The sequence below is a fragment of the Cucurbita pepo genome, chromosome 3 (genome assembly GCF_057944985.1).
Source record: "Cucurbita pepo subsp. pepo isolate OVF chromosome 3, ASM5794498v1, whole genome shotgun sequence".
In the NCBI taxonomy this organism is placed as follows: Eukaryota; Viridiplantae; Streptophyta; class Magnoliopsida; order Cucurbitales; family Cucurbitaceae; genus Cucurbita; species Cucurbita pepo.
In genome coordinates this window covers 8,773,130-8,780,874 of record NC_141800.1, presented here as the reverse complement: position 1 = coordinate 8,780,874, position 7,745 = coordinate 8,773,130, and the positions used below count along the sequence as shown (strand labels likewise).

Here is a 7,745-nt window from a genome sequence, read left to right as displayed (position 1 = left end):
GTCAACGAACCGAGAAGTGATTTTCAATAGCTCCTAGTTGATTGGAAGAGACTCCTCATTCTAAGATCAGCTGGAAGTGCAACGAGAGACCTAAAGTTAGCCTCATCCTACAATGCTGAGTTTAGGAAGAGTTGGTTGATAGAGATATCAATAAATTGTGTGGGGACAGATGTCACGGTCACAATTGCCCAAGGCTTGTTGTCTATGGCTGCATGTTGCATGTCTCAGCCATTTTTGTAAATAATTTGTTGTCCAAGGCAGCTACTCGTTCCAAACCCCTTTTACTTGTTTTCATGTTAGATAGATCTTTACTATTATTGTTGTGCCGCTACAGGGTGTATGACTAGTCATCAAAATCATATCTACACCCACCCGGACTAAAGTTTCCCAAAATGTATTATAGGAGAATGTGACTAGTTGTCAATTCTTCCTACCCGGGTTATATGCTATCAAATCAATTGTTGTTGCTTATTCGCTTTTAGCTTATAATATTGCTTTATTTGAAATTATTTTTAATTGCTTTATTTGAAATTATTTTTAACGTACTTCCTTGCTCAAGTTTTTAAAAAATTTCTTCCAAACGTGACTCGAGCATACAGTGCTATTGTCCATGCAGTCTGAATTCCGCACAGTTGACTTGTTTGTCCAAATGCTTCCCTCGAATTTTGCACAGTTGACTTGTTTGTCCAAATGCTTCCCTCGAATTTTGCACAGTTGACTTGTTTGTCGGATTAGAATAAATGCATCCCTCCGGTTATGGGCTGGATCTTCTGACTATTTACGTGAGTTGGGCTTGGAGCATGCATGTAGGTTGAAAATGAATGAGTTTGGCTTGGAGCATGCATGTAGGTTGAAAATGAAATGGTAGGTTGCAGGCTTCCTCAAGCCCTCACAAATTTCGCACAGTTGACTTGTTTGTACGATTAGAACAAATGCTTCCCTCCAGTTGTGGGCTGGATCTTCTGACTATATACGTGAGTTGGGCTTGGAGCATGCGTGTAGGTTGAAAATGAAATGGTAGGTTGCAGGCTTTCTCAAGCCCTCATGAAATGATTTGTTCTTCTCCCCCTCTTTTTTTTTTTTTTTTTTTTCAAACATCGAACCTACTAGTTCCATCTTCCTTCTCCCCCATTTGAATTATTTCTTTATTCAATTTGATATAATTGTTGGGGGCATTTCAAAAATCAAACTCGAGATCTCTCGCACCCGAAGCAAGAATCATACCACTAGACCAAATGTCCTTGTAGCGGATCTTTTGACTATTTACGTTAATTGGGCTTGGAGCATGCGTGTAGGTTGAAAATGAAATGGTTGGATGTAGGCTGCGAATGAGGACTGGGCCACGAAAGGTTTTTTCTTTTCCTCAAATGGACTTTAGGTTAGTGAGTCTAAAATTTTAGTTCAAACGGACCCAAAATCGAACCTACTTGTTCCATCTTCCTTATACGACTCACTAAAAAAAAAAAAATATCATAAACCAATTTATGTGGGTCGAGGGTGTAACGCCTTTCAAGTTAGGGTCAAGGGTGTAACATGTTCAATTTAAGAGTGGTATCCTCATACTTGCGCTCTCATTATAATTAAATTTCGCTTCTTTTTTTCCAAACATCTATGTGAATTATTTCTATGCTCAATTTGATATAATTGTAGGGGGCATTTCGAGAATCGAACTCGAGACCTCTCACACCCGAAGTGAGAATCATACCACTAGACCAAATGCCCTTGTAATGAATCTATCATTTTTAGTTGCTAGTCCATATGTTTTATGCGCCTCTATATTTAAAATTTATCCACATGTTTTTGTGCTTTAGAACCTACTTGTGCCTTTAAGATTATGAATGACCCCGCTCAAAATTATTATGGTTGAAGCTGCATTGCCACCAGCATATGTGCATTCCTTTGGGATTTACTTTGTCCCTTTCACAATTTTACTATTCCCTTGCTACCATACCATTTAACAATATTTATAATATTTACTTCGTCCCTTAGTCTCTTGCTACCATACCATTTAACAATATTTATAATACATTGAGCATTCGTTGCTACTATTTAACCGTACTTCGTCCCTTGCTACCATACCATTTAACAATATTTATAACGGGATTGCTATCTCATGCTAGAAAAAACGTGCGAGTAGATTGATAACCGAAGTAATAAGAGAATTAAGGACAGGGGGGCATTCTAAGATGTGAACTCAAGACCTCTCACACCCTAAGTAAGAATAATACCACTAAACCAAATTTCCCTTCTTGAACATCTATCATTTTTAGCTCTCACTCGATATTATTTTTTTTCTCAAGTTTGAAATCTATATTTGTTGGGAGTTGAGGGGCTAAAAGCATTTTGTTGAGCTTTTCGATCATGAATAACTTTTATGCATTCAATTAGGATACTCTATTAAGGTGAGGTACGTCTTTTTGTATATGAGGAAGTTTAAGGATTTAACGGAAAGAAAATCATCAACCCTTTACAATCAATACACGGAATTCTTAATTAATCATCAACCCTTTACAATCAATACACGGAATTCTTAATTAATCATCAACCCTTTACAATCAATACACAGAATTCTTAATTAATAAATTATTTTACCTACAAGAACACAAAGTGAAACAAATTACTGCGTTGGATTGATACATTATTTAGGACTTTTAGGTCACAGCAAAGCAAGAATCAATCATACCACTAGACCAAATGTCCTTGGTGTGGACTTCATATTCAAGTGTGCATTGAATATATCATCATTATTTCATTTACTTTATTTGATCTTCATATAAATTGTTAATATAATCAATTGTACTTATTGATCATTAATCATTTTTGAAGTAAGACTAATGGAGATGCGGGCAATCGATCCCCGTACCTCTCACATGCAAAAAGAGCACTCTACCATCTTACCTACATCCCCACAATTCTTACATCACAAAATCCATATGTCCCGTCGTCAATAATAGTGAAAATGAAAAACTAAATAGTGAAAATAAAAAACTAAATAGTGAAAATAAAAGACTATCTCTCCTCATTATGTCATAAATGGTAACGATCTCCGCCCTCTCGCATGCAAGACGATTGCTCTACCATCTGAGCCTACATCCCCACCTTTTTTTACATCACAAAACATGAAACTTTGTGAAGAGTAGCAAATGGTGTAGTATTCACACAGAAATTCTAAAATAGAAAGTGGAGTAATAAATGGTGGAGTGTATTCACTTCCTTCATTCATATATAATTATATAATTATATATATATAGGTCCTGGAACTCAGGACCTCATGCTCTCTTGCTCTCACAATTTCATGGTATGTATGAATATGAAGCCTTTGGCATATTCACAGTTTTATGGGAATGTATGTATTTAACTTTTGTCATTTTAATGTGTATTTATTTACTTAGTAAATATCTTCAATTCTACAATCTCCTGAAGGGACATTTCAAGAATTGAACTTATGAACGTATCTTACTCCTATCGTTACATTTCGTTTTGTGCATCCTTCTCGTATCCTATCTCAAACATATCCTTGAGCACATCGTACCATAATTATTAACCACATATTATAACATAACATAACATATAGGAAGCATATCGATCCACAGACAATTCACACATATCAATATATATGACACGTGCAGAACCACAGGGCACGTGTCAACATCAAATATAACCATGCCGATAGTAAGGTCACCTACCTGGCTAGCATAAGTCGTTGTCACAAATATATCTTTAATGAAAATTCGATTCCGTCTTTTGAAATCCGAGTCAACCTATATGAGCTCATGACATCAGTTTCAAGTTTGAACTCTAAAAAATTATTTCTCTAATTTACATTGGCCATAGTAAAATTCTAATATTTCGTGTTAAGACAAAATTTAAAGGAGCTCACTGCCCTTGTTTTATGGTTAAATCCTGTTCAACAAATCTTTCCTCAATCTCCCTCCCTCTCTCTAATTATTTTCATTTGTAAATAGGTTTTTGAATTGTGTAAACAGATATTACTGACCAATTGTAAGTCCAATTGTAAGTTGATTGTTTGGCTATGATCTTCTAGTTTATAGATCTGCCAACTAAAATTTTATTGAATCTAACCTTGTAACCTTATTTTTTATAACTTAAAAGACTAACAAAACCTAATCAATGGGATATGGGATGGGATATGGGATCTGATTATTACAGGACCTGTTAAAATATGAAAGAAGATTTCATCCTAAATTAATTTCTTATAACCATAACTATAAAAGAAAAGGGAATCTGAGATAGGATTTTACTGTAATAGAAGACAAAAATCTCTAAATCTCCAATGTGTTGAAAGCCCATTTTACTTCTGCTAAAATCTGACCATTGTTGTTTTTCTGTTTCTTTCTTTTTTTCTTTTCGAGTTGCGTAAGGATGGGTTGAGGAGAGATAATTGTGGGAAGGGATGAGAGGTTAGTGGGGGAGGAGTGGGGAAATTTTTTTTTTTTTTTTTTTAATTTTAATTTTGATTAATTAATTAATTTATTTATTATTATTATTATTTTAACTATTTTTATAATTATTTTTATTTGTTTATTTCTTTATTTATTTTTGGGCTATTACATGAACCCTCCAAACTTGGGTTGTGATAGATTAATATTAGAGCAGTGGAATTTTAGATTATATAGATTTTTATTAGAATAAAGAGTCGTATATCTCTATGACTTAGTTGGATGACACGTCTCGCCACGATCAAGTAAGCAGTCTAACCCTATTTCGAAGTATATGATATGTTTTAAAACTGGAATGAATTTATTGTATGTTTTGAGTTTCGTGGTAGTTATAAAATGTTCTTGGACATTAAAGAGTGAATGTTAACCATATAAGACAATACTGGATCAAAGTTATAGTGTTTAGATATGGTGAGGAGGAAAAGAGTGGTAGTAAGATATCTAAATAGCCTTAGGACAACAGAGAGTTGTTACTGCAGAGTGTGAGACATCTAACCAATGAAAGTTTGGTACTAGAAATGATGAAACTGGAGATGGTCCCTAAACGTCTGTATGAACCATTTCCAATCGCACTTTCTATGGTTCTCTGGCAGCTTTTGTGAAACTAACTCGTTTATATTTTTCCATAACGCAGCTCGCACAAACACCCATATCAATAGATTTTAGGCCTTCTAAAACTCCATTCATAGCCATCATCTCATTATTTTTAATCTCATATGTGCAAGTCTATTGACACTACTGTAAGGTGTATAAACATCCCCTCAATTCTTACATCACAAAACCCTAAACGTCCCGTCATCAATAATAGTGAAAACGAAAAACCCCCTTTGATCATTATGTCATAAATAAGATTAATAATGTTAGAGTTATGGAGTCTGCTCCCTGTATTTATAGCTTGGTCAATGGCTATATCCGGTAAAGTTATATTTGGTAAAGCCATATATGGTGAAGCTATATCCGGTAAAGCTATATATGGTACATAGCTATATATAGTAGATGGTTAAATCTGGTAAAGCTATATTTAGTAGACTGAACCATATATATATCCCGTCCAGTAAAGCTTTGAAATGTACTTTTCTATTCTCTGTACTCTCTCTCTTGTTGTACATACCTGAAGTCATCAATACAAAATCCTTTTAGCCAGAGTTCTCCTTGCAACTTTTCTCTATCCTTTTTCTTTGTGTTCATCTAGATCGAGCGTGTGCGTTGTTGTGCGATCCTAACAACTGGTATCGATCCTAACAACTGGTATCAGAGCCAGGGGGTGTCAAAACCAAGCGGAAGTCAGAGCCAGGCGGTGTCAAAACCAGGTGGAAGTCAGAGCCAGGCGGAAGTCAGAGCCAGGCGGAGTCAGAGCCAGGCGGAAGTCAGAGCCAGGCGGTATCAGAGCCAGGTTAAATTCACCACGATCTGTGAAGATGGAAAGTTCAAAGATTGGAATTGAGAAGTTCGATGGATCCGATTTCGGTTTCTGGAAGATGCAGATTTAAGATTATCTGTACTAGAAAGATCTTCACGAACCTCTGTTGGGGGTGATGCCGGATACCATGACCACGAAACAGTGGAAGCTCAAGGATCGATAAGCCTTGGGGCTGATCCAGGTGACGCTATCCAGAAACGTGGCGTTCAACATTATCAAGGAGAAGACAACGTCAGGTCTGTTGAAGACGCTGTCGAATATGTACGAAAAACTGTCGGCTATGAACAAGGTGTATTTGATGCGGAGATTGTTATGAGTCCTTGTGAGAACTTCGTTATGAGCAAACATAAACGAGTTAGCTTCATAAATACTGTTAGAGAATTGAAGAAAAGTACCGGAAGAAGAGTCGCCCGGAAGCGTCGCTGAAGCTCCAGAGGGGGTTGCGTCGTCTGGAAGCGTCGCTGAAGCTCTAGAGGAGATTGCGTCGGCCAGAAGCATCGCTGAAACTTCAGAGGAGGTTGCGTCGTCCGGAAGCGTCGCTGAAGCTCCAGAGGGGGTTGCGTCGTCTGGAAGCGTCGCTGAAGCTCCAGAGGGGGTTGCGTCGCCCGGAAGCGTCGCTGAAGCTCTAGAGGGGGTTGCGTCGTCCGGAAGCGTCGCTGAAGCTCTAGAGGGGGTTGCGTTATCCGGAAGCGTCGCTGAAGCTCTAGAGGGGGTTGCGTCATCCGGAAGCATCGCTGAAGCTCCAGGGGTTGCGTCGTCCGGAAGCGTCGCTGAAACTTCAGAGGAACTCCAGAGGGGGTTGCGTCGATCGGAAGCGTCGTTGAAGCTCCAGAGGGGGTTGCGTCGTCCGGAAGCGTCGCTGAAGCTCCAGAGGGGGTTGCGTCGTCCGGAAGCGTCGCTGAAGCTCCAGAGGGGGTTGCGTCGCCCGGAAGCGTCGTTGAAGCTCCAGAGGGGGTTGCGTCGCACGGAAGCGTCGCTGAAGCTCCAGAGGGGGTTGCGTCGCCCGGAAGCGTCGCTGAAGCTCCAGAGGGGGTTGCGTCGCCTGGAAGCGTCGCTGAAGCTCCAGAGGGGGTTGCGTCGTCCGGAAGCGTCGCTGAAGCTCCAGAGGGGGTTGCGTCGTCCGGAAGCGTCGCTGAAACTCTAGAGGAACTCCAGAGGGGGTTGCGTCAATCGGAAGCGTCGCTGAAGCTCCAGAGGGGGTTGCGTCGTCTGGAAGCGTCGCTGAAGCTCCAGAGGGGGTTGCATCGTCCGGAAGCGTCGCTGAAGCTCCAGAGGGGGTTGCGTCGCCTGGAAGCGTCGCTGAAGCTCCAGAGGGGGTTGCGTCGTCTGGAAGCATCGCTGAAGCTCCAGAGGGGGTTGCGTCGTCCGGAAGCGTCGCTGAAACTCTAGAGGAACTCCAGAGGGGGTTGCGTCAATCGGAAGCGTCGCTGAAGCTCCAGAGGGGGTTGCGTCGTCCGGAAGCGTCGCTGAAGCTCCAGAGGGGGTTGCGTCGTCCGGAAGCGTCGCTGAAGCTCCAGAGGGGGTTGCGTCGTCCGGAAGCGTCGCTGAAGCTCCAGAGGGGGTTGCGTCGTCCGGAAGCGTCGCTGAAGCTCTAGAGGGGGTTGCGTCGGCCGAAAGCGTCGCTGAAACTCCAGAGGTGGTTGCGTCGGCTGGAAGCGTCGCTGAAACTCTAGAGGAGGTTGCATGGGCCGGAAGACTCTTGCTGAGAAACCAGAGGTGAAGCAAGTGGGAGTTGATGTTGAGTTGCTCAAGGATTCACAGAGTGATGTTGTAGCGGATACTCAAGAAACTCCTGAGACTCTTGCTGAGAAACCAGAGGTGAAGCAAGTGGGAGTTGAGGTTGAGTTGCTCAAAGATTCACAGAG

General features: G+C 40.7%; 1 non-coding gene across 1 annotated transcript; it reads right to left on the bottom strand.

Annotated features, from left to right (window-relative positions):
- Positions 1 to 1,650: 1,650 nt before the first annotated feature.
- On the bottom strand, positions 1,651 to 1,722 carry TRNAP-CGG (transfer RNA proline (anticodon CGG)). The gene has a single exon. It is a non-coding gene; the product is annotated as a tRNA-Pro (tRNA).
- Positions 1,723 to 7,745: the final 6,023 nt, after the last annotated feature.